Source organism: Balaenoptera borealis (genome assembly GCF_965194805.1).
Source record: "Balaenoptera borealis genome assembly, chromosome: 13".
Lineage (NCBI taxonomy): Eukaryota > Metazoa > Chordata > Mammalia > Artiodactyla > Balaenopteridae > Balaenoptera > Balaenoptera borealis.
In genome coordinates this window covers 105,018,467-105,042,827 of record NC_138870.1, presented here as the reverse complement: position 1 = coordinate 105,042,827, position 24,361 = coordinate 105,018,467, and the positions used below count along the sequence as shown (strand labels likewise).

At 49.8% G+C, this 24,361-nt stretch overlaps 1 long non-coding RNA gene across 1 annotated transcript; it reads left to right on the top strand.

Moving 5' to 3' along the window:
* The first annotated feature begins 14,976 nt into the window (after positions 1 to 14,976).
* On the top strand, positions 14,977 to 20,557 carry LOC309609419. The gene is made up of 2 exons (XR_014233420.1): positions 14,977 to 18,647; positions 18,682 to 20,557. It is a non-coding gene; the product is annotated as an uncharacterized lncRNA (long non-coding RNA).
* The last annotated feature ends 3,804 nt before the right edge of the window (positions 20,558 to 24,361 follow it).

Genomic DNA, 24,361 nt, shown 5'->3' with positions numbered 1-24,361 from the left:
TGAGGCCAGGCCCCGAGCGGCCAGTGCGAACTTCCAATCCATCGGGCCGATCGGCGCTGGATTTTATATGCCGGGATCTGAGCCTCTTAAAGATAAAAGGAAACCTCAGCAGGCCTCCTCCCTCCCTCTCTTCCTCTCTCTCTCTCTCTCACACACACACGTGCACACACGCACACACAGAGGCACGGTTGCTTCTAGGGTGGAAACAGCGATCTGATTTGCTGAAGCTGCTCCCCTGGGGCGCTGCCGCACCTGTGCTCCGCGGTCAGCCTCTCCGAGGGGCAGATCTGTTCTGGCCCGGCTGCTGCGGCCGGCACGCTCCGGGGCGAGGAGAATTACCCACGCTCAGCAAGCAGTCTCACCTCTCCCCTTCTTTTCCCAGAGAGTTCCAGATTCCATTGCGCCCATTACGGTCGGCTCATCCCCCCAGACTATTCCACCGGCCAGAGAGCGCCTTCCGACCTGATTTCCATTTTCTAACAGAGAAATGGCATTTCTGAGTTCTGCCGACAGGTAAAGTGCCTGCTGAGGGCCACGGCAGACGCTCAGCCGACCCACGGGGACCCTGAGCAGAACACAGGCACGTCCTGAGGCGGCTGCTGTCTTTCAGGAACAGCAAGGCAGGTACTGGGCTCTCCTTGTATCAGAGTAGTTAATTCTCTCCACAGCCCAAGGGGCCGGGGCTGTCGCTGTCCATTTCCACGGCTAGAACCCTGGGGCTGAGGTCTGGTCTTGCCCAGGGAAGGGGCAGAGCCGGCCGCCAGACCCAGCCTCTGCCGCAGCACCCCCATCGCCCCTGCCACGTTGCCTCTGGGTTGGAGAGAAGCTCCAGGGCACCGGGGCTGCTGGTGGCTGCGTCCACACTCAGAGCCACGAAGCAGCCTGGATGCACCTGTCAGTATTTGGGGGAAACTTGGACGAAGCGCCCCTATTCAAAGGCACTCATCATACCGGTGACATTTGTGCAACACATAAATATTTACACAACGGTGTAGAAAACCTTCATGCAGAGGAGCTGGGAGTCTATCTTGGCCGCGTGTTCTGCCAGAGAGCGAAGGCCAAGAGGGGTAAAGCAGGGGACGGAGGTGACCCCCTGCCCCCTGCGCACCTGTCAGCCTGAGTGTCCTGCCTCTGCTGGGCCCGGCAGCCTGGACACCCTAAGGCGTGGCCTGGTCCCTCGGTAAGCAATCCCATGCGGTGCTGGGGTCCTGGTCCTCTCAGCCGTAGCACGGGGGCCGGGTCGCATCGGCCTCAGCACGTCTGTGGGTGCTGAGTTCACATGTAAGCAGGAAGAGCCAGGAGCAGCCCCGCATTGGCCCGGCCAGGAGTCAGCTTGGTCTGAGCGATGGGGCTTGCTGTCTGCGTGGTGACGTGGCTGTTTAATGTGACTTTCTTGCCCTCCCAGATCCAGCCTGGGTCTGGGTCCCACGCCCCCACCTTCAGGGAGCCCTCCAGGAGGGCTTCCCTCCATGCGAGGGTCAGACCCTCTGCCGGGGCTGGTCCCTCCCTCTTTTCCATCCAGCTCAACTTCTCCCCTGCGCGTCAGCTCCTCTTGTCCCACCAGACCCTCATCCTTGTCCCACCGAACCCTCTGCGAGACTGTCTCATTTCCTGCCTGTGCGTTTGCTGTTAGCGCTGAGCAGAAGATGACTGTCCTGCCCGTGGCTGGTCCTGAAGGCCAGACCCAGGCCCAGATGTCGCTCAGGCAGCACACGACAGAGGAAGGATAAGGAAATAATGACTGAGGGCGATGGACAGGCCAGAGAACGGGGCAGCATGGTTATGAAACGGTTCTGCCTTCACCGACGGAATGCAGGCGTCTAGGGGCCAGTGTTTCACTTTTATTTTATGAGAACCCGCCACCGCCAGCACGCAGCCGGGGAATAGGTGCAAAGCTCTAGATAAGTGTTTGTTGAATGAAAACGTGAAAGGTTTTCCGTTAAGTTATAGTTAAAGTATTTTAATAGTTCTAAATAATTCTAAATAAAACCTACCATTAGTTTTTACTTCCCCTTTCCTGACCCCGTGTAAGAACACCATCTAGAAAAAAAGGGAAATGACGGGGGGAGACGTGTTGAAATATCTTTCTTGGCCATATTTAGGTGAAGCCATTGCTTGAAATACTGGAAACAGGAAAGTGTTTATTAATGGCAAGTAAACCTCAAAGGTTTGAGCAAGCTCCGTTTTCTTCAGATAAGAATCCAATTATGTAAATGCATGTACTTTCTCCACCAGAAATAAGGTTCAAAATAATAGAACATCAAATGCCAACATAAAATTTTGTCTATTATTTTTAACTTTCAGTGTGGAGGTTGAATACATTTTATGCTGTGAAGGAAAAGAAGACCAAATTCTTGACTACGTTCTTTCCAGAGAGTATCTGCTTTGAAAATATGACTTTAAAAGGCTGAGGATGGGGATATGAACTTGACAAATTAGATCCTGTTAATGACTCAGTGAGAAGAAACAGACTGAAACACAATGAGGAAACATTATTCCACTCTATAGATGAGGGCCTGGAGGCACAGAGAGGTCAAGTAACTCACCCAAAGTGGAACAGCTTGTGGGTGGCAAACTGGAGATTCAAAGGAAGGCTTACAGGAGGAGAAAATCCTTGCTTTATTCCACTTCTCTGATGAGAGCAAGAAATATCCCACCTGCGTCCATGCCGTCTTGTTTCTCCTGTTACTCACTGCAAACTAAATAAATTAATTTAACATGATTTTTTATGAAGGAAGGTGTAAAACAATCCCACAAAAGTAAACTCAGAAAATAGGAAAGCTATAATATTTTAGGATAGAAAATCTCAATTACCCAGAATGTCAGTTTTTCCTTAGGGTCCCATAAAATTCTGTTTTTGTTTGGGGTTTTTGTTTCTGGGGGTAGGCAAGTTGATTACAAAGTTCATCAGGAAAAAAAAGTAACCAAGAAAACCCTAAAATAAAGGCACTGTGGGTGGAGGGCTAGTCTGTCAGATATGAAAACACACCATGAGTCCTCTGTAATTTTAAGAGTAAAGTGTCAGTGCAGGAATAGACAGGCTAATGGGAGAGAATAGAAAATCCAGAAATAGACACAATTGCACTTGAAAGGTTAGTATGCTGTAAGGACAGCATCTCCAATACCAGAGGAAGTTTGGACTTGATGAGTAGCATTGAGTAACTGGGTAACCACATGAAAAGTTTGATCCATTTCTCACAACTGTATATGAGGATAAATTCCAGCTCTTGAGAAAGAGAAAAAAAACCCGAAGCATAGAAGAAAATATGATGAGTTTGGCTATAACATGGAGGATTACCTTGAGTATATAAAAAATAAGGACGCTTTTGCACCGTGAAAGTACCACAAGCAAAGTAAAATGATGTAGAACCAACTGGGAAAATATGCATGGCTTATCTCAGAGAGAGAGTAAATATCCTGAATGTACAGACAGCTTTTTAAAGCAATGAAATAAAAAGATGAAACCCAGTGAGGAAGATGCTGGGACCATGGACACAGAAAATAAATGCAAATTGCCATTCATCACGGAGAAAGATTATCCACCATTCTCATAAGAACAGAAATAAAGATGAACATTGCACCTCTATGGGCAGGGTTCCAGGAACGATGGGGTAAGCACACTGTACTCTGCCTATCCCGCTGTGAATCCTGGACAGAACGCCTGGAGCGGCTCCCGGAGGACTCTGAAAAGTAGACGGTAGCAGATGGACTGGGGAAGAAGACCAGAAATCAAAGTTCTACCAAACCTGCAAGTTCACCATTATTTCCCTCCAGTATCACCTGGCCTGGATGCAAAAGGTACAAAACCTAGAAATGCACGCCAAGTACAAAGAGAAAGACCCCAAGAGGAGCTGCTGGGAGGAGTGAGGAGGGGACTTGTACGCAGCAGACAGAGTCAGGGGAAAGCCCTATTTTCAAAGTGTTCCTTGTCCTCACTTCTCAGCCAGAGGCAACCCAACAGAAGTGATCATGGCAGCACAGTGACAGAAGGGCAGCCAGCTGGGCACCTGATACTCTGAGGGAGGGCAGCCCTTCTCTCTGACCAGTGTATGCAGTGGATGAATCCCCACTGCTTTGTTCCCCTTCCGTCCTCCTGGCACCTGGGCCCAGATGAAGATGTAGTCACGGCAGGTGTGTGGCAGAGCTGGGAAACATAGCCTGGACCTCTGGCCAGACCAGGAAGGGGAGTCTGGAACTCGGAAGTGTTGGACAGATGGTGGAGGGGAAGGAGATCAAGAAAGTGAGCCCATAAATTTGTGAATAAAACTTGGGCATGTGCGGGTCTGACCCAAATCAGTAAACCCCAGACTTTGAGCTCTTGAGCCAGTCACTGGATGGTGCACATGTGGGACCAATCTGAATAGCTCTGCAAAAGCTTGCAAATGGGACTGATTATGGGAACCATAGCCCACAGAAGGCAGGTTGGAACTCAAGGCTCAAGCGCAAGCAATCTGAATTTTCTGTTAATACAACACAAACAGAAACCAGCATTTACCTCAGGCTCTAAAAGGCCCAGAGTCTCATAGGATAGTGCTGAAAATTTCCAGAATACAAGTTAAAATCACTCAGCATACAAAGTACCAGAAAAACTCAGCTAACAAGGGAAAAACAAGAAGCAGAAGTTAAACCCAAGAAGACACAGCTATTGGGATTGTCAGAGATGTCAGAGCAGCCAGTATCAGCCTGCTCTAAGAAGTAAGTGAACACTCTAGAAACGAATGGGCGATGGAGTGTCAGCAAAGAATGAGAAGATCTGAAGAAGAATCAAATGTCCATTTTAGAACTAAAATTTTCAATAAGCAAAACAAAGCATTCACTTCATGGACTGCATACCAAAGTAGAGGTGAGAGTAGAAAGTGAAACTGGCTTGAAAATGGGGTAATGAAAATTATTTTGAAAAACAGAAAGGGAAAAAAAGTGTTGAAAAAAAAATATAAGCACAGCTCAGGGACTTGTGGGATACTCTGAAAAGACCAAAAAAAAAAAGAAAAGGTATAACATTAGAGTCCCAGAGGAGGAGAAATAAGAGGGGTGCTGGGGATGGTGGGATGGTGGATTCGAAAGAACATTGAGGAGTAGTGGAGGCAGCTGGCTTCTTGACAGTGGTGATGGTCTCACAGGCTTAGGCATATGGTGCAACTCCTCAAATCACACAATTTAAACAAGGCTCTTTATTATAGGTCAACTGTATCTCAGTAAAGCTGTAAAAATAAAAATAAATTAAGAGGAGTCTTGATCAGGAAAACCACACGTTCCTTTTTTGAAATGTTAGTAACATAAACCTGATAAATCTAAATGATATTTTTTCACATTCATTTTTTTAAATTGAAGTATAGTTGATCTACAATGTTGTGTTAGTTTCAGGTATACAGCACAGCAATTCAGTTATATATATATATAACTGAATATATATACTCTTTTTCAGATTCTTTTCCCTTGCAGGTTATTACAAAATATTGAGTATAGTTGCCTGTGCTATATAGTAGGTCAAAATTTTAAAAGCAAAATAGAAAATGCATGTACTTAGAAAAATGTGCACGAGGAAAATTATCTTAAGGAGAGTAAAAGTAACTGTCAAAGTTAAATTATCAAAAATAAAATTAAAACCATCCATGAACCAACTTTCATGGGCATCAGGTCCAGATGGCACCTATGTATGTTCTACTAAACCTCACATTTAACAGACTTCTAGAACTTCCAAAAGAGATGGAAAGCTGTTTCAAAAAGGTACTAAAACGATCATACATTACAACCCAAAAGGCTTAAATCTGAAATCCAAGGATATCTCAGGTTTAGGAAATGGATTCATGTGCATTAACTGATTATAGAGAAAATAAAGTCTGTTACCCTCTTGATAAACACAAAATGCATTCCATAGATTGAATACCCATCTACTTTTTAAATGGTTTAACAGATTAATAATGCAAAGAATCTTCTTTAACTTGTTTATATGAATCTACCATAAACCGGCAGCAAACACTCTCATTAACATTGAAAATTAGTAGTGTTTCCACATCTAATGTAGGGAACATTCTATCACTGCTGCTGCTTTTAAATTCAGAGCAGTTATCCCCACAATGTTCATCTCTTCATGCTCTTCTATGCCCCAGAATCTAAGCACCGAGGGACTTGCTGCACTCAGTGTCTGTAGGACCTCGAATACAGACTGACATCAAATACGTGCGCCTTAAGAAACTGTGTAGGGGATGAACAAGAAACAAGACTCTGGCAATCACGGCTACTTACACGCTTCAGGGAGGGAGTCTTCAATGCAAGAAAACAAGCTGGAGGTATTAAAAAAGAAGAAGTCTTTAAGATGTGTAATTATTTGCAGATGGAATGACAGTAAATGGAACCTGATAGAATGAAATGGAAACTACCGGAATTATTTCAAGAGTACTGAAGGTGGCCAGGTATCAGACCAAAATACCCCAACCAATAGCTTTATTATATGCCTACAAGAACTAAGTAGAAAATGTTATATATCTACCACATTCATGTTAACAATGGAAAACTCAGACTATCCAGAAAAAATATATGTACATGAAATGCAATGTATAGATTTAAGAAAGTTATAAGCATTATTGAAAAGTCATAAAAGAAGGCCTGTCTAAAAGGGGAGATAAACTATGCTTTTGTTGGGGAGACTTGCTACTGTCAGGATACAAATTCTTCCCAAATGACTGTATAAAGTTAATGCAATTCCAGTCAAAGTCCCAATTTCACGTCTTGTGAAATTTAATCTTAAAATATATATGAAATAGAAAGTTGGCAAGTCTTACCATGACAGTATAGGTAAAGGACAATGCAGTGAAGTTTCCAATCAGAGATCAGGCAAAACTACACAATAGTGAATTCAAAAGATAATGTATTAGCACAAGGGTAAAAATAGAAATGTAATAGAAAAAAGAATAATAAAATCCAGAGAAAGACCCAAGCATATGTGAGAATTTGGCATGTGACAAAGGTTCTGACAAATAGCACTGAAATCACAGTTTTAATAAATTATTCTGAGATCATTACAGTCTATCAGGGGAAGAGTAAAGACAGGTAACTACCACAAGCAATAAATAACACAAAATCACATATAGAACTCAGATGTTGCAATCCAAGACAGATTTGTCAACATGAAAATTAAAATATCTGATAGGAGTGACGTTGTTAAGCGATGTGAAGAGAAATGATAGAGAGAATATTTGCAATATATGCAAAATCAAAGATTAATATTCCCAATATATCAGGAGATACACAGAAGAGGGCAATAGTGGGAAATGGGCGAGAACATGGGAAAGCAATTCACAGGAGAAAGATGGACTTCGTTAAACAGGTGAAATGATGGGCCGGGGCTGGAAACTGAGGTGAGGGGAGCCTGCAGGAGGTAGGGCCCAGCCCTCCCTGGTGGCGAGGTCTAGGAACCACGCTTTTGGTGAGAAAGCCTTCCCAGAGGCAGCCTGACGGCGTCCATCCGATGTAAACGTGCATTCTCCTTGCTCCAGGAAAGATTCACCCCGTGAGCCAAGACACGGACCAAAATGTCACTGTGACAGCATGTTTACAAGGAAAATCACAGAAGCACGTCCGTGTCCATCAGCAGGGAACCTGTTGCTCATGGAGAACAATGCGACCGTCACATACCAAAGGGCAGACCTCTGCGCACAAGGAAAGATCCTAAAATACGGCACAAAAGTGTAAAACGGGGACAGCAGAACAAGACAAGCTGGCTGAAGTCACGTACTTTCCAGGAGATGGGTCCGTCCATCTGTGCGCGTTCCTGTCTTCACCTGCATGTCTGTGGGGCTGCAAGGGCACCGTCAGCACCCGTGCCTGCTGGTGTCAGGATGGGAGGGTGTCACTCTTTACCGTTGGTCTCGTCTAAGGTTTTCCTCATGGTTTTAAAAACACAAAGCGGATGGAGATGAGTTAGGGGAAATCATTGTACCTGGTGCAAAGGTATGAATATTTTTTAAGTAGAAGAAAGGTGAGATGAAGGAGAAAACAGGTAAAGGTGGGGGAGAAGGTTGGAGGGGAGGAGGAGGGAGAGGAATGGAATAGAGAAAGGAGGACCCACCGCCAGGATCAGAAAGGGCAGGGAAGAGCTGACCTTCACCGAGACGACCTTCACCTGCTGCTCTGCTGTGAGGTCCCCCCAAGCTGGTCTTTGAGCCTCCGAAGCCAGATTGCCTGGTCAGGACAAGCTTTGTTGGCCTTACTGGAGGCCCCTGCCCCATTCCTCCCCCTCCCCCCCGCCCCCGTGGAGTTAGAAGTGTTCAGAGCCGCTTCCTGGATGCATCGTGAATACCTGCCAAGGAGGGCAGGCATGTTTACCTGTAGCCACTGTGAACTGAAAAAAATAAAAGCACAACCTAAAAGATGAGAATTATGTTTTATTCAGGACATTACTGGGGACTATAGCCCGGGAGACAGCCTCTCCAGTAGCCCTGAAAGACAGTGCCAAAGAGGTCTTGGACACACAGGAGTTTCTGTTGGGGAAAAAAAAATGTGGCCAAACATCAAATGATTACTGCTAATCACAAAAAATACACATCTCAGGTTAATGATCTTAGCGCTTTTCTATGTATGGGAAGATGCAAAAGTCTGGGCTTATTGAAATCATTCCTTTGATATGCATCATAACTGGCCAGGGCCAGCATTTTGTTTTTCTCCACCCTGAATGCCCTCAGGGTGCATCATGGGGGCAGATTCAGTGTCTGAGGCCTTGATGGCCACAACATCCTTTGTTTACTGAAACGGCAGGGGGCATATGATGTAATTTGCTGTGTGTGTGTGTGCATGTCTGAGTGTGCACAGCTGCTTGTGTGTTCACCAACATTCGCGGCATTGCTCCCCATCTTGCCTGTGTCCCTGGTGAGTGTCCAGTCTGGTCCCTCGGCTGCCCTTCTGTTCCAACACGAGAAGTAGAGAGTCAAGGTCACGGCCTGCTTTGGTTGGAGGGGCTCGTTGCAGGCAGCGACGTCCCTCAGAGGAGGGCCCCCACGCTTGCACTAGGAATACGGGTCCCAGCAGGCAAGCCTCACAAGCACAGCACACGTCCAGAGGGCTGCCTGCCAGGGCCCGCACAGGTGATGCCGTCGGAGAACAGGGGCTCCTCCTGCTGCAAGGGCCCACAGCCTCCCAGCACCCAGCTCCCTGGCCCCAGACCATGGCCAAGGCGTGATTGGTTCTGGTACTGGCCATGGGTACGGACAAAGGCCTTCAAAGTCACAGGTTGACTTGCCCGATCAATAATGGTGCAGGGAAATAATTAAAACTGTCAGATTTAGAAAGTATTAGAGGTACTTAGAGCTTTCTGCCAACCATGGAAAACAGGGATTAATGGTGTTATCTGGAACACTCCTAAGTTACAGAGCAAGTTCTTAACGTCTTCCTCTGACACTCATTTGCAGAGGAGGGTCAACATCAAGGGTTTCAGAGCAAACTGCTGGAGTCCATTAACCCCCAGCGCAGCCGCCTTCCCGCTCAGAGCTGGGGACGCCTTCCAGAAGAGGCTGTAACATGAAAAGGCCCTTAGAGCACTCACAGCATGTCATCCCCCGGGGTTCGGCTACAAAGGCTGACCCCGTGTGGGGAGAGCAGAACTCGGAGGGGCTGGAGCCCCATGCAGAGGCCCCGAGGGACTCACATCTGGCCACAGGACAGGCTTTGGCACAGCTGGCCTGGCTGAGACTGGGGGTGTGTTGGGGGGACCCGGCCCGCTGCTGGGCACAGGGAAGGGTCAGGTGTCCAGGCTGGAGTGAGGGCTCTCTCCCCAGGACGGGGTGTCTGCCCTCCCGCCCTGCCAGGACCCAGCCCCGCTCAGCCTGCCCCTTCTCTGGTGACTTTCTCAGCATCCCTCCCACGGAAGCCCCCCTTCCTGTCACTCTGCCTTTAACACCCCTTTCCCTTCACACCTTTCTCTTCACTTCAGCATTTCTGGTGAAAGAAGTTCCCTGAGACCCAGAGGGTGGGGGTCCCTGGGCCAAGGGGCAGAGGCGACCGAGAGACAATGACCACACTATTGGGACAGTCACTGCCTGCAGAGACGCCCTCTCTGAAGCTGAAAGTCCAAGCAGAAGGGGCTCATTGACAGAGGCTGAGAATCCCCGTAGCGCAAAGTAGGGCGTGACCTTGGGGTGTGGCCACGTGGTCCATCCACAAATCCCCAAATCCCCCGCTGGGTGCGGGTGACATGGGCTGGGTGTGAGGCCACAGAAGCACATCAATTACCTCCTCGGCTTCAAAGAGCTTGGCCAGACCTGGCCGATTCTGGGGGGGGACACTGGGGAACTTGCCATTGGGGTGACAAGACACTGACCATGAACAGCGGCTGCTGGGTGTGGGCAGGTGCCGGGGATGGAAGCAGAGGCACCTGTGGTCAGTCCACCACGCCCTCTCCCACTGCTGTCGGCATCTCTCCTGGGGGTGGTCATCACAGCCACCCCGCCCCCGGCCCATACAGGCCTTGGAATGACCTCCCTGCCTCCCTGGTGGCCTGTGAGTTTCCCCTGCTCGCCGCCGCCGTGCTTTGTACAAACCTCTCTAACCCCCAGTACGAAGCCGATTTACTGGGGACCGTGACAGTCGGCCCACAGGCAGGGCGGCTCCTGCAGGACGGAGGCTGGCTCTCCTGCTCCTCTGTGGCTTCACGTGTGGAACACGGGCGACACGCAGCAGCGCCCAGTTCCTTCCCCGCAGAGTGAACATGTCCTTCTTACGCCACATGGGGTTATCTGTGGGCCTCAGGCTTATGAGGGACGCCCGTCTGCTTCTTATTTCTCTTGCATACATTACTTCTACACACGGAAAACAAAATATTCCACCAAGTTAACAGATTTTCTATATTTGTAAGAGAAATGTCTAAATACACTAGAAGGGCTACCTGCAGTGAGTGTTGAAAAACGTGTGCTACCTTGAGATTCCCTATGTGAAGCCGCCCTCACATATGCTTGTCTCCGGGACGATGCTAATCTTGGGGCGGTCTGGATGCAGTGGGAGAGCCGCTCCCTTGCTCGGGGCCTGAGATAACACACACCCTCATCTGGGACTCTGCGCGAGTCTGGGCCACAGTAGCCCTCAGAGGGCAAGTCTTCAGAGAAGGTGTGAGTACGGAGTGAGTCTGCCCACTGAAGGGGAAGGGGCCTGGAAGGTGGGCTGGTCTGAGGAACCATCAGATGAAGGGTTAGGTGTGGGAGACTGTGGCTGAGTTCTCATTGGGTGACTAACTCATGGAGAGACCCTAGGCTGTGCACAGGTAAGCATCATCAGGAAATAATGGTAACAATGACGACGGTGATGATGAAGACAAAGATTATGACAATGATGGTGATGGTGATGGTGATGGTGATGATGGTGATGGTGATGGTGATGGTGATGATGGTGATGGTGATGGTGATGATGGTGTTGGTGATGATGGTGATGGTGATGATGGTGATGGTGATGATGGTGATGGTGATGGTGATGATGGTGATGGTGATGATGGTGATGATGGTGTTGGTGATGATGGTGATGGTGATGATGGTGATGGTGATGATGATGATGGTGATGATGGTGATGGTGATGGTGATGGTGATGATGGTGATGGTGGTGATGATGGTGATGATGGTGATGGTGATGATGGTGATGATGGTGATGGTGATGGTGATGATGGTGATGGTGATGATGGTGTTGGTGATGATGGTGATGGTGATGATGGTGATGATGGTGATGGTGATGGTGATGGTGATGATGGTGATGGTGATGATGGTGATGATGATGTTGGTGATGATGGTGATGGTGATGGTGGTGATGGTGATGGTGATGATGATGATGGTGATGGTGATGATGGTGATGGTGATGGTGATGATGGTGATGGTGATGATGATGGTGTTGGTGATGATGGTGATGGTGATGATGGTGATGGTGATGGTGGTGATGGTGATGGTGATGATGGTGTTGGTGATGATGGTGATGGTGATGGTGATGATGGTGATGGTGATGGTGATGATGATGGTGATGATGGTGATGATGGTGATGGTGATGGTGATGATGATGATGGTGATGATGGTGATGGTGATGACGGTGATGGTGATGATGATGATGGTGATGATGGTGATGATGGTGATGGTGATGGTGATGATGGTGGTGATGATGATGGTGATGACGGTGATGGTGATGATGATGATGGTGATGATGGTGATGGTGATGGTGATGGTGATGATGGTGATGATGGTGATGGTGATGATGGTGATGATGGTGATGGTGATGATGGTGATGATGGTGATGGTGATGATGATGGTGATGATGGTGGTGATGATGATGGTGATGATGGTGATGATGGTGATGGTGAGGGTAGTGATGGTGATGATGGTGATGATGGTGATGATGGTGATGGTGACGACGAAGTTATATTTCCTGAGAAGTCATCCTGTGCTCTACCCCCACCAGCTTCTCTAACTCTCACAACTTCCTTCATGACAGCTGCTGGGCAGAGCAGTAAGAGTACCCCGCAAACAGCATCAGCGTGCTCTCTACTGAGAACATTCACGCCCGCCTCCTCAGGCACACTGGATAAGCTGCTGCTTCCTCTCAGGGTGCCGGGGGCTCCGGTCTGTGTTTGCAGAGTGGAAGCCAGCCAGGAGCGGGGGTGCAGAAAGCCACATGGATGCTCTTGACCAAGCCCAGGAGTCCCCGCCTGCCATGCACACCCTGGCCCGTCACTCTGCCGTCCCCCTGCCCCACCCCAGGTGATGCCTGTGACCCACCCTGGGCATCCAGGGGGCATTCTGTGGTGGAGATCCCAAATGAGCTGGGGCCACAGAACTGACTGCTGGGGAAGCAGGGCCCGGGCTGTGCACAGACCCCAGAGCCTGGTCGCCTCCCTGACGATGGAACAGATGCATCCAGTCTTGGGCCAGGGAGGGGGTTTGCTTCCTGGCTCGGACCCCGCAGCTAATCACAGACAAATGGTCAGGAGGACCATCCAAGTCATGTAACGTCCTGCTCTCGGCTGTCCTGTGGATGCCATCTGCGCTCCTGTACTGCCCTGGCACTCTCGGCCACCGTCGCCCTGGCCTTGTCACCCCACTGCCCTGGCCCAGTCGGCCACGTCCAGGCCCTGTCAGAGCCCGAGTCCCCTCGCTTTAGCCCCACAGGTCTCTTCAGGGAGCCAGCGGCATCAACTGAGGTGCAGCCTGGAAGCCCCTTTGGGGAGGGTGGGTGACGTTAATGCCAGACCCCTGTCCACTCAACTGAGCCTCCTTTTCCTCACTTAAAAAATAAGATCATTAAAATAAAACTGCACAGAGATATTGGGAAAGAGAAATGGTGCCATGGAAGGTGAAGGACAGAACATGCCGGCATTTCCTTGGGGCGCTGTTAGTCCCGTAACCTCATGCCACCCCGGGGTCCTGGCGGGAGGGGGCCTGAGGCTCACGCAGTGAGGCTGGAGACAGCAGTGTCACAGCACGGCCCCTGCAGCGTCTGTCCTGGATCTGCACTGGGCTCCTTCGACTTGGCCGCAGTTCCTCTGCCTCCCAAATGCCCTGCAGGCTGAGACCCAAGTGTCCCAGACGGTGAGGGGGGGCTGGGATTCGCGTCTGCCTGCCGTCCCCCCACCTGGACTCCAGCGCCTGCCCCACCTGCAAGGGGAGCTCCACGGCGGGCTGGATGCAGATGCTCCTATTGGTGCACTTGGGGGCGGGGCCAGCTCCTCCTCCTCCGTGTGGGCCTGGATCCCACACCAGCCAGCCTGTCAGGCACCTGCACCCCCAGGGCCTGGCCCAGTGACACGGCCTCAGACTGTGACCTGGGCTTTGGGGAGGAGGGTCGGCTCCTCTCTCGGCCCCCAGGAGCCTGTGCAGACTTCTGGGGGCCTCAGATTGACCACCTGCACAGTTGGGTGTAAAGCTCTGTGCAGCAGCTCTCAGGCAGTGGGCGTCAAGGGGCGGAGGGGCGGGAGGGACTAGCGCTGAGAAAGTGCTTGTTCTGGGGCCCGAGCACAGAGAGGGCAGAGCCCTGGGACCACCCGGCCCGCCTCCCTTTTCACACCCAGACCAGGGCCCTCACTGCTGTGGGCACTGGGCACGGCGTGGGGTCCCTCTCAGGTCCCTCCACCCCGACCCCCGACCCCCCACCCTCTTCTGATTCCGTACAGTTGGTGGCTCCTCCCAGGGTGTCTCTGAGGTGAGCTCTGCGTCCCCACCGAGCGCACGGCCTGGCCCAGAGCAGGGCCACATGTCCTGTGGGCTCAGGGACAGAGTGCGAGCAAAGCCAGGGAGATGGGGCTCAGCCTGGGGGGCACCCTGCAGAGGGGGAGGGAGCGGGACGTTACTGGGAATAAGACACCACTGAGACGGTGTCCTGGGTGCCCCGGGAGGTGCATGGCGCCTCTCATTGCACACAGACACACACCACACACACCATATACACACCACACACACACACAGACACCCCACACACAGACGCACATGCACACACACACCACATACCACACACACACCACACACACAGACACACACACACACCACACACACCATATACACACCACACACACAGACACCCCACATACAGACGCACATGCACACACACACCACACACACAGACACACACACACACCACACACACCATATACACACCACACACACACACAGACACCACACACACCCTATACACACCACACACACACACAGACACCCCACACACAGACGCACATGCACACACACACCACATACCACACACACACCACACACACACACACACACACACCACACACACCATATACACACCACACACACAGACACCCCACATACAGACGCACATGCGCACACACACCACACACACAGACACACACACACACCACACACACCATATACACACCACACACACACACAGACACCCCACACACAGAGACACACGCAAACACACACACAGACACACACAGACACACAAGCACACACACACCATATATACGCCACACACAGAAACACACATGTAAACACACACCACATACCACACACACACCACACACACACACAGAGACACACACACAGACACACACGCACACACACACAGACCACATACCACACACACAGAGACACACACAGTCACACATAGACACACACACAGACACACACTCTCACACACAGACACACAAACACACACAGATACACACACACAAACCACACACCACACACAGAGACACACAAACACACACAGACACACACGCACACACCATTTTACTAAATGAAATTGCATCACACATCCTAGGCTTTATTGTGTATAATTTATGGTACTTTTGTTGTAATCACGTACCTATGGTTTGGGTGATGCTCTACTTGTGTAACAAATCTGGGGTCCTACAGGTATGTTTCTGATTCTCACTCTCTGCACACAGCCCACTGTCCGCATTGCCACCTGGCGTCACTCAGGGCTGCTCTTAATTCTTGGGGGTGAGTATTCAGGATGGGGAGGCTGGTTCCATGGTTTTGCGTATTTTTAATTTAAATATATTTTTCCAGATGGCGTTCCAAAAGAGCAGTTATAATTCACATCTCCTGCAATAATATGCAAATGTTCTTTCCTTCACATCCTCACCAGAAGGTGTTACCTTTTCAATTTTGGCCTATCTGAGAGGTGAAAATTGGTATCTCCTTATTAAAATAATTTGAATTTTCTGGCTACTTGTGACTTTGTGAAACTTTTCCTACTATTTTTGGCCATTTGGGAACTTGCTAGTAAATGCTTGTTCATATACTTTGCCTAATTGTCTCTTATTTGTCTTTTTAAAAATCAATTGTAAAAGCTCTTTGTGTATTACAGCTATGAACCCTCCCACTGCTTTCCTATCATTTCTCTTTGGGGTCACCGTCTCCTTATGCTACATATTTGTTAAAACATAGTCACACGTTTCTTTATGGTTTTTTCTTTAATAGCTTCTTAGTTACCAATATTCATTAAAATATTTGCCTAATCCAGAGGTTACACATATATTCACTTTCTTCGAAGATTTTATTCTTTCATATTTTAATATTTGCTGTATTTGCTATTTATTTCTGAATGTGAGATGAATTAGAAGCCCAGCTGATTTGCTTAATTATGAAAGCCTCTTTCCCGGTGTGTAAATGCGCCGGCCTTTTACCCCCGGCCTGGGCTCCGTTCCTGGCCCATCCCATGCACTCATCTGCCATGGTTTTCATTCCAAAAGCTTTACCATTTCTCAGGCAAGAGTCCCCTCAATCTTCTTTTCCACAGTTTTCTTGGTTACTTTTAGACATGTATCTTGTTATAGGAATTTAAGATTATTTTATGCAAACTACACACTCACACACAGAGACACACTGGAATTCTATTTGGAATTACATTAGAGTTTTATATTAATCTGTGGAGAATTGATATTTTCTGTTTTATTATGTCCTTCCAACCAATAACCAAGGATTCCTCTGTAAATACTCGTGTCTTACTTTCCTTCCTCCACGAACCTTTAATGATTCTTCACTAGGGTCCCGGCAGACTTGGGTCCCCAGGTCCCCGTTCCTGCTCCCTGACCCTCCTCTCTGTGGGCGCTCATTCCCGGGATCGGGGACGAGCCGAGGTGCTCGGTGGGCTGGCACCCCACTCCCCCTCCAGGGCAGGCAGCCTTCCCTTAGGGGAACTTCGCTCCCAGCAGAGCTGGCAAGCCGGAGCCTCCCTCACTCTCTCCCTCAAGCATCCGCTGTGCTCACAGCTGGGGACACACAGGTGTGTACACGTGGTTTTTTCCTTGCGAGAGTTCAACGTTTAGGCAAAGACAAAAGACAAGAGACGGACGATCCCACGGCATGCGACACATGTGCAGGAAGTGACTTGTACAGGCGTCTGTGCTGGCAGCTGGGGACACAGGTAAGGAACAGACACTGTCCCACTGAACAGGAGGAACTGGCCCGGGCTGGTCACGTGATCACACGACGGCAGCCTGGGAAGCAGGACAGCACAGAGCCAGAGAGAGGATCGGGGGCAGAGGGATGCAGAAGTTCATCTGTGGGAGGGCAGAGCCCCGAATCCAGGCTATGCGCTGGCAGAAATCCATCCCGAGGGGCGTCTGCATCCACAGGAAGAGAGGAAACCAGCCCGAGAAGAAGCTCGGAAAGCAGCTCAGGCCACCAGCTTGAGCCTAAGGGGGACCTGAGGGCAGGGACACTGCTCTGTCCTGTTAACTCACGTGCCCTCCTTGTGGGGTTCCAGACGTCAGCTCCCCTATGGGCTTTAATAGTGGGACACTGGGAGGTCTAGCTGAGCGCTCACCTTGGTGTGAACGCCTAGCCTCATCTCCAGCAGGTGTGCCTGACTGAGCCCCAGGGGAGGAGGGGCCGATCGGGAGGCGGCCCCCCTGCCTGCAGGTGGCGGGAGTCCGGAGGGCGGAGTGGGCCCGTCCACCAGCTCTGGGCTCCCCGGCTTCCCACAGGCAGAGCAGCTGTCAGCCCGATTGATCATGAAGCCGTGCATCTGCCTCCTGAAAGATAAATTCCAGCATTCCCGAGGTTTCTATTTCACTTAACTAAAGCTGAAAACGGAGAAGGAACAATTAAACGCCACCCGAGGCAACCCCAAATAAGATCCATCAAAAGCCTCACATCCAATCCCGCTGGCACATTCATCAAAATGTCAGTTATTCCAAATACGGTTTTATCTTATTAATGCTAATTTCTTCCATGGAAAGACTAGTGATTTTACCGTTCAGTGGTTATCAGGAAACTGGAAGAAACTCTATGCATCTTAATTCAGCAGGTCGCCTTATTTACCGTCAGCTTATTTATAGCCAGCTGACAATTTCCTCACTTTTTGGCTTTGGGATCCCTCACCTACGGTGGGGCTGGTCCCACGAGGTACGGGCCACAGCAAGTCAGCTCACGGTTTTTCTGTCCCCTCCCTTCCCTTCCCTGTGTGTGATGTAGGAACCTCAAGAATGGTTGGTCAACCAGGCCAACAGGACATGGCACATCTGACTGAAGTCACTCTGCATCCCCTATGGGACGTCTGCTGTGCATGGGAACAGGACCAACCCACGTGGACAGTCCTTCCCTCAAGATTCCTGGGCCCGGAAATGCCATCTCCCCTCCTCCATCAGCCTTGACTCTTCCGGGCATTGGGCCCCCGAGAGGGAAGAGGCAGCAGGTGAATCGTGGGGGGATGGGCAGGTCAGAGGCTGTGTGGCCACGACCTGGTGGCACCGAGTCTGGAGCATTGGGGCCCACCCGATCCCCTCTCTTCCCTGAAACAGAGCTCTCCCTGTGGCCGCTCAGGAATCCAGCAGCGCTTTTTAAGTAACATGTTTGGAAATGATCTGAGAAGTCAGAAATCAAGAGCCTTTTTGGCAGAAATGCATAATGAATGGCCAGTCAGCAGATCTGGAGAAAATATGGTCGATAAAGAGACAAATAATGGACGAACAGCAAGAGCTGAAATAGATGCTGGAACCGGTAGGTACCTCTGGACGAGGCGGGGAGGTGTGCTTATGTTTTGGTGCCACTAGATACTTTGTAAACCATCCTTCGCATTAAAATGTTCAGGAAATGAAATTTAAATGGAACTGGGTTAATCTGTTTCTTCCCCAGTTGACAGTCTCCGTGGGGACCTGGTACCCACTTTCCTGGTGGTTTCTTCTACCCTGCGTCCAGCTCTCTGGATGTGTGTGCCAGGTGGAGGTGTGTGCCAGGTGGAGGTGTGTGCCAGGTATCAGCTCAGGTGCGAGCCACACCCTGATGAGAACCTGCTCCAGGATCAGGCCGGGACAGACTCTGGGGTGGGGTGGGGAGAACGGACCAAGCAGGTGACCAGAGCTCAGAGGAGCGCTGGAATCAAGGCTGCCTGGCCCAGGTGCTCGGGAGGGCCACCCAGAAGCAGGTACCTAAAGGTCAGGTTATTTACATCTGTGGTTAGCGGGCTCCAAGCAGGTGGAGCATCAAAGATCTGTGCGGCTGCCCGGGGGTGTGTGCACAGGCTGTAACTGGAGGTCATGTTCGGTCAGATGCACTGGACAGGAGAAACCGTTCTTGATGGGGGAAAGCACAGGAAAAGGCCCGTAAGAAAGCACAAGGAAGAAGGGAGACACAGTGGGCTCTGAAGGCGGCTGCACAAATCATCACACAAATCACGGAGCTGGGCAGGCTTCCACTGGGGAAACTCTGCTCGCTTCCTTGCGGCTCTGACTTCCTTCCAGAAGGAAGGAGATGCTAATAGATCGGTTGCTATTCATTATTGTTATAAATCAATGAATCGTTTCATATCATTAATAGAAATCAATGTATTAAATTCATTTCCTGTTTTCTTCATGTGTCTTCCTGTGAACTCTTTCAACCAAACATAAATAAAACCATAGAGAATAAATAGTATAAAAACATGCTTCGCCAATCATTGTCTTTAACAAAATTTTTAAATCATCCATATTCGTTTCTTATTATGGTTTTTGAAAACAAATTATTATAGCTATAAGTGAAACTCCTTCTGCACCTCTACCATTTCAGTCCCTTCCCTCCCCAGAGGTAAGCTTGAGGCAGGGATTGCATCCTTTCACCTTCTTCCACCTCCTCCTGCTCTTGGCCTGGAATAGAGATGGGATTGCTGGAACACCAGCAGCCATTTTGGAATGTGAGGCAACCTTGAGACCAGAAGCTATTCAAAAAAGATGGTGGAGCGGAAAATAATGGAAGCCCGTAATTCTCATGTCACCATGAAGCCACACACAAGCCCTGGATTTTTGGCCTCTTGACTTAATAATTATATAAGAGAAAATAGTTTCTTGTTTTATTTAATCTGCTTTTACATGAACTGGTTTCTGTGTTGTGCTGCTGAATTTATTTCTAACCAAAGCAGCCACTCTCCTGAGTCAGGTGTCCATCAGTGTTCCCATCCTTTCACTCACTAGGTGGGCACATATCCCTAAACAATACGTAACATCATCCTGCTTGTCTTACACTTTATACAATGGTATTTTGTAGTACAAATCGTTCTGTACCTTCTCACTCAACATGGTTTTGGAAACTCATCCGTATTGATAGTTTGTTCACTTTAGTGCCGAATAGTACTCCCACTTCGTACTAATGAATATTTAGATTAATTCAAAAAAGATTTTGTCACTAAAAGCAGCACTGCATTGGCATTCTTGCTGGCTTTTTCCATTTGCACGTGGTCACAACCCCCCCGGTTGGAAGTTTGGAAGAGGATTTCTGGGTCACCCGCTTGCAGAAGCTCTTGTGAATTTCCCTCCTCTGTGGATATCCTCACTCACCCGTTCTCACAGCCCTGCTGTTTACACTTTGGACAATCCGAAGGGTGTGATTTCATATTAGATTGCCTGAATTTTTATCTTCCTGATTACCGTTAAGTTCAGAATTTTAAAAATGTCATTGGCCTTTATTTTTTCCCTTCCTGTGAAATGTCTGTTCATCTCCTTTGCCCGGTGTTTTTTTTTTTCAGTTGTTTGTCTTCATCTTAATTCCTTGTAAGGTCTTTGGTGCTCTGACCATCAACGTACCAGCCACGTGTACTGCAGCATCTCCTGCACGTCTGTGGCTTGTCTTTTCAGCTTTATGCGGCCTCTCATTTCCCAGAGACGTAGTTTAGTGTATTTGAATGAATCAGCCACTTCCTCTATCACTTGGGCTCGTCTGGTCTTGACACATCTTCTTCTGACTCAAGGTCATGAAGATCTAATCACATATTTTCTTTTTTTTTTTTTTAACATCTTTATTGGAGTATAATTGCTTTACAATGGTGTGTTAGTTTCTGCTTTATAACAAAGTGAATCAGCTATACATATACATATGTTCCCATATCTCTCCCCTCTTGCATCTCCCTCCCTCCCACCCTCCCTATCCCACCCCTCTAGGTGGCCACAAAGCACAGAGCTGATCTCCCTGTGCTATGCGGCTCCTTCCCACTAGCTAGCTATTTTACGTTTGGTAGTGTTTGGTAGTGTATATATGTCCATGCCACTCTCTCACTTTGTCACATCTTACCCTTCCCCCTCCCCATATCCAAAAAAAAAAAAAAAAAAGGTCATGAAGAACCTACTGGCAAGACGGGAATAAAGACACAGACCTACTAGAGAATGGACTTGAGCATATTTTCTTTTAAATGTCTTAAAATATTAGTTTAAAACATTAGGTCTGTAACCCATTTGGGATTTCATTTCATTTTTGATGGAACTTAAAGATCAATTTCATTTTTTCTATTTGAGGAGCCCGTCATCCAGCACATCGTCACCTGCCCGTCCTTCCCTGGGGTCTATGGTGTCACTCTGTCCCACGTTCACTCCATGTGGCCTGCATCTCTCTTTGTGCTCTCTTTGCTGCCCTTAAGGGTTTTTATGTCCTTCAGTGATTTATATATATATATCTTTCCACCAAAAGAGTCTTACAAATCTTCTTTTACGTCTTTGCACAGGGAGCTAACAGATAGAGAAAACTAGACCTTGGACTTAACAGTCAACAGTTTGAGCCCTAAAAGCAAACAACCAACAAACATGCACGAGGAATGAGCTCCTTTCTGTCCCTTTGGGCATGTAGGCCTGCGAGGAAAGCCCCTGGATAAAGGGCCAAATGCTAAGAGATGCTGAGACCCTCCTTGGGCTGACAGAGTGCTATGGCCACTCCCGCAGGGGGACCCCCTACCTCTGCCGGGCTCCAGGGGACCAGTTCCCTAAGGTGTCTCCCGAGGCCGATGTCCCACTGTATGGGGGTGATCCCGGGTGGGGACTGACTTTTCCCATCACCCAAACCGTGGCGGGTTGACCCCGCAACCTCTGGGTCCTTTGACAGCTGATCAGCTAATGACGGTCCCTCTTCTCACGCTAAGTCTGGGTCGTGGAGAGGGTCCTGAGCAGAGCGGTACGCGTAGAAATCAGTAGATGCTGTGGACCAGCTGCTGGCTGAATGGATGCGTTCATTCCGGGGACAAACATGCACCGAGCTCCTCGCATGTACCTACTTGCAGGGGCAGGGGCCACGCTGACCACTGGCCTCACGTCCCTGGAGCTCAGCACACGGCCACGCGGGGGGGTGCAGGGCATTGACCTTTGCAGATGGATGGGTAGTGGAGGGGCCGTGTCCCTGCGTCCCGCTCTCCGTGTGTCAGTATCATAGGGACAGGCAGGCACACGGCGCATTCTGGTCTTGAACGTGTACAGAAATCTGTACAGGACGATGTGACCCCTGCCTGCCTCCGAGGTCCCTGGGGGCCTCCCCCGTGCTCCCGCGTGCCTGTGGCGCACTCCTCGATGTGAGTTAGCACAAGATGAGAGATGCTTCATAAAGCACAGGACTGAGGTCCAGCCAGGGACGGATGCGGGAGAAGGTCCAGGCCACCGCTGCTGCTGAAACACACACACAGGCCGGCTTCCTGGTTAGAGGTACCGGTGGGTGCACCAACCCTGCCCAGTGCCAGGGGAGCTTCGCCAAAGGCCAGAGCACCCCGTTCTCTCTCCCTGGCTGTTTGGTGCTGGCAAGGCCACCCAGCCCTGGGGCTCCAGGGCAGCATCTCCGAGATGGGAGGGTAGAACCCATGCCCAGAGGGAAGCAGCCATCCGGAGACACCGGAAGCTGCCGTCCTGGCCTGACGCACCTCTCAGCCCTTGGGAGTCATGCCACTGGACCCAAGTCGGGGCCTCCGAGTTCTCCGCAGATAATGAGGCTGCACGTTGTCATCTCATTCTGCCCTTGGGCTCAGAATTCCGCCCTCCTCCCTGGGTGTTGCCCACAGACGCCCCTCCCACCTGAGGACAGCGGGGCAGGGGGCTGATGCCCTGGGACCTCCCTGGCCGGGAGCCTCGTCTGAGGTATTTGCTCCAGAACTTCCAGCTAAACTTCTGCCCTCTGCTTCTGGTGTGGAATTTTCCCGAGAAGCTGGGAGTGGGGGGTAGGGTGAGCAAGGAAACAGAACATGTCTCCACTGAGCCTTTCCAGTAGCTTCCATCTCCTCACCAGCAAGTGTGCCCAGCAGGCCCTCCTGCCTTTGCTTCTAACTTGTCACGTTGCAGACTTTTCCCCACGACTGTCTGAGTTATTTTGCTAATTAGAAGAAGCTGCCTTCGCTGGGTGGCATTTGGATGCTCCCAGGGGAATCGCAGGTGCACCCGGTCACCCCTGGCTGGGGCACATGGGGTCCGCGGCTCCCAGGCTAATTCTCAGAGGGATTCGGAACAAAACTGAAACCCCCACTGAAATGGCAGGAAACATGGTCTTTTCATCTTTACCTGTCCCGTCCTCCCCCCCCCTTTATTATGTTTATGGAGAAAAAAGGTCCACGTGCTTTGAGCAAATGTTCTTTCTACTATGCCGAACATGGAAAAACGGGGCAAAGTGCTTAAAATGATAGGCCTCGCTCTTTTCTAATCACAGAAAATTGACTTACTGAGGAAAATGAAATCTGAATTTTCTGAAGAAATGTCACAAATGTTGACAACCAGGCAATTTTGTGAACGTGGGTCATCTGGGGATGAGAGGGAGGTTTGGCTGAAGCCCTCAGCATCGTGGCTCATAAAAGGGTCTGAGTTCTTCCAATTAGCTCAATAAAATAAGCAATTTTACACTTCCTCTCAAAAAAATGTTTCAGATACTCAGTCTGAAGGCTGAGATGTAGTGGGCATGGTTATCTACGCGCACAGATGGGACCTGGTAAAGACACTCAGGAGGTTTAGCTTGTAGGATATTAGGGGTAAATTATGTGCAGTTCTATTTTCTGAGCCACCTGAGAGGAAGACCAACCAGGGCCCAGGGCAGCCGCTCGTCACATGGGAGGAATCTCCAGCAGAAGCACTTTGGGGGCTACAGCCAGAGCGTGCAAACCAGGAGGGCAGGGTCTGGGCGCTTGGCTGGCTCCTAGCCTGGCTGAGGGCACAGAGAGCTTGAGGTCGATTCGGGGCAGGTTCTGAAGTTAGCTAGAAGAGGAGACAGATGATCTGAGTGGGCCAGAGGAAGACGTTCCTGGTCGAGAGCTGGTGGAGTGAGTGTTGTAGGCCGGATGTATTGCGGCCAAGGAGGAGCATCCCAGGTGGAGGGCAGACCTGGGGGGAGCCCTGTGGTGGCCAGGACAACAGGGAGGGCTGGGGCACAGACACTGAGCTCCCCTCCCTCACCTATCTTCCCCTCCCATCCCTCACCTGTCCTCACCTTCCAGAACTGAGCTGTCTTCTCAGGCCTGGCCACATGCAGCTCATGGATATGATCCTCTCTGATGAGTTTTTTTTTCTTCAGATAAGAAATATTTGCTGTCAAGTCTTAATTTACATTTTGTGGGGGAGAAGCCCAGTTGTTCAGCTAGGCTGTAATGAGATATGTTTTTCCCTGCAGTGCATTTGCATTTGCAAAAATCCTCTAAATGTTCCAGGCCAAGAACGAGCATTTCGGTGTGGGCG